This window comes from Terrapene carolina, unplaced genomic scaffold (assembly GCF_002925995.2).
Source record: "Terrapene carolina triunguis isolate 2854851 unplaced genomic scaffold, T_m_triunguis-2.0 Scaffold232, whole genome shotgun sequence".
NCBI classification, from domain to species: domain Eukaryota; kingdom Metazoa; phylum Chordata; order Testudines; family Emydidae; genus Terrapene; species Terrapene triunguis.
Window position 1 is genome coordinate 3,320,806 of NW_020664583.1, and position 13,626 is coordinate 3,334,431.

Sequence of the window (13,626 nt, forward strand, 5' to 3'; positions counted from 1 at the left end):
GCAATGCCCCTCTGCCATGTACATTGGCCAAACCGGACAGTCTCTACGCAAAAGAATTAATGGACACAAATCTGACATCAGGAATCATAATACTCAAAAACCAGTGGGAGAACACTTTAACCTGTCTGGCCATTCTATGACAGACCTGCGGGTGGCTATCTTAAAACAGAAAAATTTCAAAAACACTCCAACGAGAGACTGCTGAGCTGGAATTGATATGCAAACTAGACACAATCAACACAGGATTAAATAAAGACTGGGAATGGCTGAGCCATTACAAACATTGAATCTATCTCCCCTTGTAAGTATTTTCACACTTGCTTCTTATCAAACTGTCTGTACTGAGCCATCTTGATTATCACTTCAAAAGTTTTTTTTTTTCTCTTACTTAATTGGCCTCTCAGAGTTGGTAAGACAACTCTCACCTGTTCATGCTCTCTGTATGTGTGTGTATATATATCTCCTCAATATATGTTTCACTCTATATGCATCCGAAGAAGTGGGTTGTAGCCCATGAAAGCTTATGCTCTAATAAATTTGTTAGTCTCTAAGGTGCCACAAGTACTCCTGTTCTTTTTGCGGATACAGACTAACACGGCTGCTACTCTGAAACATATAAATATAGAAGAGTTCCTATAGTGTGAGCATTGCAAATGTGCACCTCAAGGTTCCCAACTATACAGTAATTTTAATAATACTGGGCCTGATCTTGGGACAAGAACCTGTCTACCCTCAAAGTGATAACTGGGAATTCTTAAGTAATCAATATAATACATAATCTATAGATCAGGCTACAAAGTCAGTGGGAGTCTTAGGGCTGGTCTACACCCAGCCGCTAGTTCGGCGGCTGGGGATCGAAGTTCTGGGTTCAACTTATCGCGTCTGGTCTGGACGCGATAAGTCGAACCAGGAAGTGCTCGCTGTCGACTGCGGTACTCCAGCTCGGCGAGAGGAGTACCGCGGAGTCGACGGGGAGCCTGCCTGCCGCGTGTGGACCGCGTCTGAACCGCGGTAAGTTCGAACTAAGGTATGTCGACTTCAGCTACGTTATTCACGTAGCTGAAGTTGCGTACCTTACTTCGACTTGGGGGGTTAGTGTAGACCAGGCCTTTCTGTTGATTTTAACTGATGCTGAATCAGGCCTTTGATAGTGTGGGACACTTATTTTGAAAGCTGATCATATAGGACTACATTTTCAAAGTTGATTTCAGAAACTTTGTCCACAACTTAGATAGAAGCAAAGCATTGTTCACACAACCTGCATTTGCAAGTGCATGAAACAATGTGTTCACAAATCTGAAGTTGTAATGAGGATGTGAGACAAAATTTTGGTTTCTGATTATTTAAAAAAGAAAAATGCCCATTTTATAAATATAGAAACAAAGTCCAATGATGCTGTGACAGACTGACAATATCCTGGACAAACCTTATGGAATTAAGATAAACTTTACTTAAGTTAAACCTTATTGAATTAGGTTTAATACCTTATGGAGTCCATTGTATTAAAAATGAAATTGTTTATGTGTTATTGTAGGATTGTATTTAACTTTTCTAGGGATGTGACTAAAGTAAGTGTTAGGAACTGTTTGGGACAATATGTGTGACGTGGGTTTCCGAGGAGTACTTGGGAAGCCTTTGGAACCTATGTGGTGGGAGGGGACGGGAGAGCTCCATTGTCTATGAATTACCTACTCCTGGAAACTCCAGATCAAAGACCCCTGAACTGTATAAAGGAAGGAATAAACTTTTCAAGAGGGTGCTAGTTCTGAGCTGAGGCCGTTATGAACTTGTGACCATAGAAGAGATCCCTGCTCCTAAGTCAGAGTTGGGATGATGACTTATCAACTTATTAACATACATGTAGGTCCTTTTATTGCTTTAATTAGGGCTGTCAATTAATCACAGTTAACTCACGCGATTAACTCAAAAAATAATTGCAATTAAAAAAAAATAATCACAGTTTTAATCGCACTGTTAAACAATAGAATACAAATTGAATTTATTAAATATTTTGGATGTTTTTCTACATTTTCAAATATATTTATTTCAATTACAATGCAGAATACAAAGTATACAGTACTCACTTTATATTATTTTTATTACAAATATTTACACTGTAAAAATGATAAACAAAAGAAATAGTATTTTTCAGTTCACCTCATACATACAAGTATCATAGTGAAATCCCTCTATTATGAAAGCGCAACTTACAAATGTAGGGTTTTTTTGTGTGTTATATAACTGCACTCAAAAACAAAACAATGTAAAACTTTAGAGCCTACAAGTCCACTCAGTCCTACTTCTTGTTCAGCCAATTGCTCAGACAAACAAGTTTGTTTACATTTACAGGAGATAATGCTGCCTGCTTCTTATTTACAATGTCACCTGAAAGTGAGAACAGACGTTCACATGGCACTTTTGTGCCCTTGCTGTATCATAGAGGGGAATATAGGTGCAGTTGTCTTGAACTGTGACAGATGCAAACCCAGCCTCTGATTGTAAGTGTCTCTACAACTGGGTTTTTCTTGTAGCTGATTGCATAAAAAGCAGGTCCCACGATCAGCTATATGTAGATACCCGTCTGGCAAATAGGTGATATGGGTGTTGTGTGGGTGTACAAGCAGCAGCTTTGCATTCAAAAATGAGAGTGCAAGGAGGATACCAGCTTCAGCCGGGCTGAAAATGTGAATAAATAAAGACATAGAGTGTGTTAGAATGAGTCTTTCAGTAGGCCAGTATTTCTATAGGCTTTCCATTACACAGTCCAGTGTGATGCAGATGATAGACCATTATATTACACACACGGAATGGGAGTTTGAGGATCTCTGTAGGGGATTCTGTAATTGTTTTAAAAATAAACTAAGCAACTCTGAGCTGATCTACTGTGAAAAATCTAGTGCTCAGTGGCCCTCAAAATTTCTCATTGCTCACCAGTTGCGCAGGTGCCTAGTGACTACACATTCGGCTCTCTTTCCATGCCTGAGGTTTATGGTCCTTTTAGCCATCCAAGGGATCAAAGGTCTCTCTGGGATGCTCTCAATTTCACTTTCCCTCAAACGCCCTATTGTGCTGACTCATATAAAAGTTCTACAGCAGTGGTGGGCAACCTATGGCCCATGGGCCTCACGCCGCACGTCAGGGTAATCCACTAGTGGGCCACCAGACAGTTTGTTTACATTTGCACGGCCGCCGACGGCTCCCAGTGGCTCCACGGTCAATGTAAACAAACTGTCTCATGGCCCACCAGTGGATTACCCTGATGGGCCGCAGGTTGCCCACCACTAGCCTAAATGTATGAGACCTGTGGATAAAGAAACAAAACAAAAACATCCTCCGCTCACACCACCACAACAGGAGGAAATTAAGCTAAAACTCTATTGTAAAAATCTTGGAAAAGTCACATAAAAACTTGGTTCATGGGAAATGCCTAATTGATCCAATTAGGGTAGCTAGACAAATTATGTGGGCAAAGAGCTGGACATTCACCAGTTACTTAATGCTGGTTACAGCCTTTGAAGATACAGCACTCTTTTTCGGTGGTGTGAAAATGAAAGTCCAATTTTTAAATAAATCTCAGAACTTGACTATATTATTCTTTACTTTATACCCGTGAGAATCTTGTCTTCATGCCAGGAGAACAGGGTATTGTAGGCTAGACTACTAGGCAGATCATAAAGGAGAATTTGACTCCGCACGTTTAAAGTATGGTTCTGTTCCGAAAGTGGCTATATAAAAATGTCAAGTATCAGAGGGTAGCCGTGTTAGTCTGTATCTATAAAAATGGCACCTTCTTATTTTAAAGATCTTGTCTGTGTCTCTTTAGGGTCATAGCTCATGTCATTGTTGACAAAACTATATTTCTACTGCTTTTTTTCTCCCCTAAAGAGGTAGATTGAAAAATCCCAAAGAGAGTGTTACAAGAAGTTAGTTTGGAGAACTTTAGCTTCTGTCCTACTGGCTGAGAAGTTGGTCCAATATAAAATATTATCTCACCCACTTTCTCTCAAATATCCTGGGACTCACACAGCTACCTGAACACTGCAAACTACTGGCTGATTTGCAGTCATGAAACCACTATCTATATCAGGGGTCGGCAACGTTTGGCACGCCGCTCACCAGGGTAAGCACCCTGGCGGGCCGGGACAGTTTATTTGCCTGCTGACGTGGCAGGTTTGGCCGATCGCGGCCCCCACTGGCCGCGGTTCGCCGTCCTGGGCCAATGGGGGCGGCGGGAAGTGGCGCAGGCGAGTGATGTGCTGGCCGCGGCTTCCCGTCGCCCCCATTGGCCCAGGATGGCGAACCGCGGCCAGTGGGGGCCGCGATCAGCCAAACCTGCCGTGTCAGCAGGTAAATAAACTGGCCCGGCCCGCCAGAGTGCTTACCCTGGCAAGCCACGTGCCAAACGTTGCCGACTCCGGATCTATATTAAGACAGTTTTCATGATTTAACTTAAAAAAAAACATTTTACCTTTCATGCAGTAGATAAAGCAGTGATTATTTGGCCTTTGAAGTATGGGGAGAGGTCACCTCGTGTTTTGAGTTGGAAGAAGCATGCTGGAAAGACATGTTTAAATGTGCCTCTGTCATGAACATACAGCTAAGGGTAGCATAGAAATCTTTTCTTTACCTGTAAAGGGTGAAGAAGCTCAGATAACCTGGTTGGCACCTGACCAGAAGGACCAATGGGGAAAGAAGATACTTTCAAATCTTGGGGGGTAAAAAGGCTTTGTTTTGTGCTCTGTGGGTGTTCTCTCGGGAGACAAAGGGAGAGACCAAGCAAGTAATCCAGCTCCTACTGAAATAATACATCTAATATTACAGAAATAGTAATTAATAGCAAGGAAATGCATTAGAGTAACTCTTGTTTTAGCTTGTGACTTTTCCCTGTGCTAAGAGGGAGGTTTATCCCTGTTTTTGTAACTTTAAAGTTTTGCCTAGAGGGAAATCCTCTGTGTTTTAACTCTTATTACCCTGTAAAATTACCTTCCATCCTGATTTTACTTTTTTTCCTTATAATAAAAGTTCTGTTTTTAAGAATCTGATTGATTTTCAGTATCCTAAAGAACCAGGGATTTGGGGTCTGTGCTCACTTTGTAACCAATTGGTTAGGATATTATTCTCAAGCCTTCCCAGGAAAGGCGGGGTAAGGGCTTGGGGGGATATTTTTGGGTAAGAGAGGGCTCCAAGTGGCCCTCCCTGAATGTTTGTTAAATCACTTGGTGGTGGCAGCATACCGTCCAAGGAGAAGGGATTTGTGCCTTGGGGAAGTTTTAACCTAAGTTGGTAGAAATAAGCTTAGGGGGGCTTTCATGCGGGTCCCCACATCTGTACCCCAGAGTTCAGAGTGGGGAGGAAACCCTGACAGCTTCATTCTTAAATTTGTTTTTCTGGACTCCATTTTTTTGTAGGCACATGTGTCTGTTGCAGTTGGAGTTGTGATTTCAGACAATGCTGCCTTAGTTTCTTGTTTAAAAAAACACCAGCCTTGTATGTGTAAAAACACAAAATATGAAAGTGATGATTGAGTTCTAGGGTTAGGAATATGATAGTCACATCTTCCTGGTAAATGGTGATACTAATGTATGGATCTACAAAATAAAGCATTACCCTGTAAACTGAAATTTGCACCTAGGGTTTTCCCCTTGTAGTGGGCTTCACTTGGAGACCAGCAGGCCTAGCTGTCAGGCCACAACCAGTCTCTCTCTCTCTCTCAGCCTGTAGTCAGCTCTTCCAGGCAGACTGAGGTCCCAGTGGCCAAGCTACAGTTTGTTGCTCCAATGGAGTCCTCTGGGATATCTCAGAAGGCTGGGAGAAGAGGAAAGGATAGGGGGGGCCCGGGCCCTCCCTCTCTACTGGATCCTGGAGAGAGAAACAAGGGGTGATTCAGTCCTTTCTGGCTGCCACTGCAGATCAGCCTCCCCTGAGCTGCTTCCTACCTTCCCTGTTTCCCTTCAATGTGAGGCATATCTCCAGCCTCCTGCTTACACAGTCTTAATTGTGTGGGGCTTCAGCTGGGAGGGGAATGCTTCCCAGCTAACCCTCAAGGTATATTTACACTGCAATTAGACATCCACGGCTGGCCCATGTCAGCTGACTCCAGCTCATGGGCTCAGGCTAAGGGGCTGTTTAATTATGGTATAGACGTTTGGGTTCAACTTGCAAGGTCCTTGAGCCTGGGCTTCAGCCTAAGCCTGAATGTCTACACTGCATTAAACAGCCCTGCAGTTCAAACCCTGCGAGCTGGAGTCAGTTGGCATGGGCTAGCAGTGGGTTTTAACTGCAGTGTAGATGTACCCTCAGAGTCTAGTTGTTCCTCCCCACACCTTAATCAGAGGGAAGCAGGAGTCCTGGCCAAGTCTTACTGTCCCAGTCCTTCCCCTGCAGATTGTTCTGTCTCAGCGGCTGCAGCTTGCCTGCCTTGATGCAGCCAGTCTCTCCTCCACACACCCTCTCTGCTGCATTGCCAGAACTCCCTTTTAAGCAAGTCCTCCATAGGGAGCATGCCTGGAAGCTGCTGAGGGGCAGGGCCTTCATGGCCCAATACTGTTCCACCACTCCTTTTACTTTAGCGTGGGTCTGTAACCCCCATCCCACCCATTTATGCAAAGAAATCTCATAGAGCTGTAGCCCTCCATATCTATGTTCAGATCTAGAAATGTTTGGTTATTAACATTTTATCCTCCATCAGCTTCCTATTCATAAAGAAAAGTGTACTGGAAGGAGGAATTGGTAGCAGAGAACTAATGGGGATTAGAATCAGAAATGCATATGTATGAAATGTCAGATATTGCTAACCTTCACCATAATCATTTTCTACAGCGATGTAATCTTTCTTACTGTGTTACATCCTACTGGTTGTTTCTCTACATTTATTCTGGCTTTAGATGTGTGCTGCCCTCTTCATTTTTCCCTTTGGGAAGACATTCTCTCTGTTAGTATCAAACATTTATATTTGTTCTTCTTTCATCTGTTTAGTCAGGATAATCTTTGAGAGCTGCATTAATTTTAACTGGAGTTCCAGCTGGGTCACTTTGCAAGATCTGTATATTTAATCTCATGCAAAAGAAGAGAACAACATCAAAATTCTGGAATCTGATTCCAAAGTGGTGGTAATAAATGTAAATTGGCTATCTGTGCTCTTGCAATTAGAAGCTGCGTTTTGGTGAGGTGTCTTTGCTACGAGAAAAATCTCAGCACCCTGCGCAATCTGTTGAAAAATATACATGAAAAATGACAGACAATAATTAAGTGTGACAAAAAAGCAACCTAGACAGAAGGATAAAAAGAGTAGGAGTAGGGATTCAAAATATTAATTAGTAGGTGAAATGAGGTGTATACTTACGGGAGATATGAAAAGCCCTTGTTTCCTAGTGATTAAACTATTCAGTGCCATATCCTGTTAGACTATTTATTCATTTAACTCTGCAGTTGGGGTGGACGAATAGCCCAGATGCTTGATGCTCTCCATTTATTCAGAGAATGGATATCCCATGAGTGGTGGTGGTGCCAGATATCTCACTAATGCATCTTACCTTAGAACTAGATGCAACAGCATGCACATGCAGTCCTGGGCCTCTGTACAGAGGCTATTAACCAAGGTACTTGTGCTGCAAGTAGTCTTTTGATGTTGACACTTGTCCATTAGGAAGTAGACCCTCAAGTAGCTGTCAGGTACAGTAGCCGTCTGAGCCAAGTTCTTTGCCGGTATAAATGGGTGACACTGAGAGCTGAGCAGAGCAGGAAATTCTGCTTTGTGAAAAATTTTGAGATTTTAAAGTTTGGTTTCATTTTTAATTGAAAACAAAACCCAAAAGTTACAAAATTCTCTGGAGAGAAATTCCATTTTTGGAAACAATCAAAACATTTTATATATAATAAAATTCTTTAAAAAGTTGTTTCAAAATGGAAACATTCCAAAAGTGTTGACGTGGGATATTTTCAATATTGTTAGAACTTTTCCTGTTCTTTTTCCTCCAAAACAAAATCCACACTACGTCATGGAGTATTTTGATTTCAATAGACTGCATTTTCCAATGGAGAATGTTTGTCAAATTTTGTCTAACTAGCTCTAGCGACACTCTTAAAGACAATGGAGCTGGGCAGAAAATTTGGCCTCCTTGATCTTAACTTGGCAAAATACAGACTAGTAGCTTGGAGGTGCAAGATTCAGATCCCTTACCAATCCTGAGCCATCTGCTTCCCTTCCCATATATGTGCATTTGTATATAGCCTGCAAGGGCTACTTGAATTCTGCAGTGGGATTGATTGCAGAAAGCATGCAGCACAAAATACCTGCAACACAAATACTCTAACCAGAATGTTCGTGCTCTCCTATGGACTAGAGCATCCCATTCACTCATGCACAGAAAGCCCCTTTTGGGGTTGCACTTCCCCTGCCAGTTGTGATAAACTCAGGACAAATGGCTGCAAAGAGTAAGGGGTAAAAAACAGTCCGAGAAGGTTAAAAGGCCCTCCTCCCTATCAACTGGGGAGGTGTGACTACAGGTCAATCAGGTTCAGCTGAGAAGGGGTTACCAGAGATCAATTAGGATCAGCTGAGAGGGAGTTACCTGAGGTCAATTAGGATCAGCTGATTCCAACTAAGGGCTGCCTGAGACCTTTTTAAATCCTCCCCTGTGGAGAGAAGGGGGAGGAGAGAGAGAGTGAGAAGGAGTCAAGCTACCAGTACGCGAGTAACAGCAAGGGAGCAAGCCTCTCCAGGAGGGGAGGTTGTCTTTCCTCCCATAAGGGAGAAAACCAAGCCCAAAAGACTGGCTGAGAGACAGATGGGCTGCCCCTGTGCAGCCAACAGGGACTGTTTTACCCCAAGCTCATCTCCCCAAGCCTAAAAACAGCACAGGCTGGTGAGACTGAGAAGGTGCCTTGCCACACAGTACAGCAGCAAGGGCAAGACTGCTTCTATGGTCAGGTTTTGAGAAGTACCATTTCTGTGGTTATATGTTCATAAAATGCTAACATGGTCTTTTTAACATGTCTGTCTGTCACTCATTTCCATGTTTCACTCACTTTTCCATCAACTGCCACCAGCCTTTCATGCACAAAGTCAAAGTGCCCTATGATGTGTGGTTACTGTCAAGTACTACAAAGAGTTGAAAAGCTAAGTGAAAGTCTGCTTTTTTTGTTAATGGGCACAGAGTTATTTTACAAGCACATCGTCAGGCAAATCTCATTGTTTTCTGAGCGTTGCCACAGAGGGACACAAACGAGCTCTTGTAATTGTTTCATCTCTAAGTGCTACATCAGTGAGTTGAAAGCCTATTAGACTTACATTAAATTCTCTTTCTAAAGGTTACGTGTCACTCCTTTAAAAGGAATGAAGCAGAATGTGAGGAGGTGAAAACCAATTTGTGTTCCCTATAAAACATCTCTTTCTAGGCATTTGTATCCCACTCTGAGTTGGTATCCAGCATAGATAATTGAGATGCAGCATTTTATATGCTTGTGAGACAGATAAAGGAAAGGGAAACACAACTGCCAGAGGTCCCTGATGCAGATGCAGGTGTTGGACCCAGTGTCCCATATCTGTACTGTATTTTGGCTAATTGCAGTCTCACTTTTCAAACTCAGAGCTGATCTTAAACTATCAAATTCTTTAGGGCCTTCTCCAAAGTCCATTGAAGTCAGTGGAAAGACTGGATCAGGTCCTCAATGAATAATATTTAACTATAAAAACTGCCGGTTGACAGTAGCTAGCTAGACATGTGACTAAATGAGACTACAGCCTACTGTGAAAAATATGTTCATTTTATCATTTCCTTGTCCTCCCACAATGTTCACCTCAGCTTGTCTGTTTGTCCACCTGTCTCAGCATAAACCTAGATTATTAGTTCCTTAGGAGATAGGCTCTTAGTATGTACATCACAGAGCATAATGGGGCCCTGATCCTTGACCTGGGGACCTCAGGTGCTGCTGTAAGACAAATAGTAATAAAGCTGTTCAAAAACTGACAAATATATTAATCAAATTAACTGTTCAATGATAAATTGCAACAACAGCTATAAGTATTAAACCACCTCTAATGGGAAGCCAAATTCTGCATTTTGATGTTCAAACAGCAATGAGAACACAGCACAGTTGTTTAGATGCTTACGTAGAGATTTGGACTTTCTGTAAATCTGCATCTCTTTGAAAACTGGGCTTTCTAGAGAAAAAAAGATGGTCTTGTGCATAAGGGAGTGGATGAGGAGGCTCAGGAGATATGGATTTGATTCCCAGCACAATTGAGATATGTCTGAGTCTCCATACCGCATCTGTAAATAGGGATAACGGTAAAAGTGTTGTAAGGATAAATTGATTAATACTTGTGAGGAGTACCGGTATTACAGTGATGAACACCATAAAAAGTCAAGAAATACTATAGAAATACAGATTCTTAATTTATTCAACTAGGTTTAATTGTATGCTCATTTTAACTTTCAATTGTCTCTTTTGAGTTGCCTGAAATAACCTATCACGATTCGTTTTCTTCTTTGTCCTTTTTTTCCATAAAAGAATAGAGATTATTAGTAAAGGCTCTCAAGAGAAGGATTTAGAGTAACAAACACATTTGTCTGCTAGCCTGAAAAGAGAAATGCAAGTTTCAGTAATGTGCATTGTGAACAAATACCATTGAACAGTTTGGTGGAGCGGAGGTATCTGTTTAAAATGTTTTGCTTTTGTGTACAGAACAGTACACTTACAGGATTTCCCTGTCACACTCTCTATAGGCATTCTGCAAAATAGACTGCGCTGTATGCAAATGTACATACGTTTGTACACCTTGCATGCCTTTTCTGTACTCAGAAAGCACAATAGAAGCCTAATCTCATTCAAAACAAAACAAAATTAAATCCTCTACGAAAGTTATTTTTAAGTAGTCCATACAAGTGTATTCTGAATGTTATTGTTTAGAACAATGCATAAAGCAATTAAGTATGTCAAAAGACCCTTCATTCACAGGTTTCATTCCTCCCAACCCAAACAGATTTATCATCTTCACACAGTCTTAGATTAACTATCCGCATCATTAATCCTTCTCTAATCCCCTCCTCTCATTCCTCCTGAATTTGGTACCCCATTCTGGGCCCACTCTAAAGCCTGTTCTACTCCCAGGCTCCTCCCCCTATCCTATTCATTGTGTAGTGTTAGTCAGTCTCTGGATTGTGTGCTTCACACTGTACCCTAGGAAAGACTAGGCACTTTGGAGATTTAAAGAAAGGAGCTCGGCCAACATAGGTTGACAGATGTACTGATCTGTTGCACTGTATGTATGAGCTATTGATGAAAGAATGCAGGCCTGCTAGGAGCTTGGACTGAGTAGAATGAGTATATCCCAAACTTCCGAAAAAGCTTCCATTTGGGACACTTCTGTCTTTATTCATTTTTTTTTTTTCAAACCAGTTCATCCCTCTGTAGTCATTTTAAAAAAAAACCTGCACATTTCCGAGAGAACTTACTCTGACTCCAATGCATACCGCCCAACCCAGGGTTAATCTAACAAAGTGATTTATAGTTTATTGCATTAAAAAAACCCTCCTCCATTCTCAATTTGGTTCCAGAACATGTGCCCTTGAATTCTCTCTTTTCCTATGCTATACACTCTTTCTGACATCATGCACTTGTTCATTACTATTAGGTCATCTTTTTAATGTATCCAATGCTTTGGCTGAGGTTCTCTTTTTAAATCTGATATTTACAGCGTCATACATTTGTTTTGGGGGGAATTGATATAAAGCAAGAGTGACATCCTGTGGCCAGAGAGATTAGTGAAGATGGCATAATATGCTATGGTAGATGGAATTAGATTTTCATTTTTATTATAATACCCCTAGTTTTGTGAAATCAAGCCATAGCTGAGCAATGGACACCTATGTCTAAAATGCACAGTAGCCAGAGGTCCTATGAAAAGACTAGAAACGTATTCATTACCGACAGTGAGTCTCTTCTCAGCTATGTGCCTACAGTTACCATCTATGGAGGGAAAAATACTTCAGCACATCCAGATTTACACTGTTGCCCAAGAATGCCATTTTAGGAGTACAACTTTTTATTAAGTTGGTTACAATAATAAAGGAACATGACATCATACAAGTTGATAATAATATCCCCATATCTATAAGTTGAGTCAGCACTTTGATTACAGGGTATGCAACTTCAGTGATTTCAAGGATTACCCTAAAAGGCTGATACAGTAAACTAGAAGTCATTTATTCATGCACTATTATTAATTCTCAGGCCCTCCAAAATAATCTGACAATCTCTTTCAGTTGTCATTAAATGCATAGTATTGGAAACATAGCAAACTGCCTGAGTTAAATATTGCTGTTCAAAAGTGTGCTACATGCCAACATTCAGTGTGTAGTGGACTTTATTGGACAGAATAGGACCTGTAAGAGCATCTATAGTTGCAATGCACTTCCTAAATCAATCACATATTCCATCCAAACCAAGGCTGACACGTTTTAGAGATTAGATATGCCCAAACTAAGACAAAACCAATTCTGGCACTGTAGCATCATTAACCCCAAAGCATTAAACAGAATTAATGCTTTGATATTTATTCTAGCCTCCAGCATAAACTTTTCTGAAAACTTTTCCATCCTCTACAAACCAGATACCCCTATCAGGAGGCATGCTGGCCTGAGAGCTGAGGTTTGATGAAGTCCTTCTCTTCTGGTGAACGTGATCTTCCGTCACCAGCAGCTATAACAGAGTGTTTGAGTGATACTGGAAGGGCAGGGCAAGTCCCATTTACTCTTCCTCCCCCTTGAAGATATTTTTAGTGCTAAAGGTGATTAAAGTGTGGTGCATTTCTAAAATGCACCTAATTAACAATCTCCTCTCCCTAAACTACTGCAAACGCATTGATAATGAGGAGACATTGCAAAACGTCTACAGCACATCCTACTCTTGCAGATCCCTGAGATTTTAGATAGGATGACCTATTCCTGCTCAAAGCCACTAGGAGCTTTTTAAACCAAGAAGAAATTGTGAAGGGGCTGACTGGACTGCTTCAGTAGAACATAGTGGGCAAAGAAATTCAGAATGTACTCCAGTTTCACAAAGCCTCCAAGCAGAAGAAAGAGTCTGGATACAAATGTGGTTGAAGAGGGTTTAGCTAATACCATACATAGTTTCTAAAATTATGCTGGATAAAGGAGTTGTTACAAACACTGGGTGAATTGTTTTGGGTGAAAATTCTAAATATACCCAAATGTTCAAGTCTGAATTCTCAGATGTGAGTATAGCGCATCAGTCAAGACTCTAGCAAAGGACGAGTGGCAGTAGGCGGCCTGCTACTTTCCATGGCGAGACGAGGGCAGCTTGTATTCTCTGAGCTTATCCCCAGACACAACAGCAGGAGAGGGCCAGCCATATGGAGAAGCAAATGTTCAAGGATATATAGTGGCTGGGAGCCCATGCCCAAAGAGCAACAGGAGTTCAGTTTCAGGTAATATGGATGCTCACCAAGGTTTGTAATTAACAGAAGCTGAAATTCCATGGGTTGTGCCTCCTCAGCCATAGATTAAAGCTTTAGCTGCAGGGGGCTCACCTGAGTACAACTGAGGAGAAGGTAGCTTTAAGCTATCTTTCTGCCTCACCCATTCCTGGGGCTGCCAGGATCCC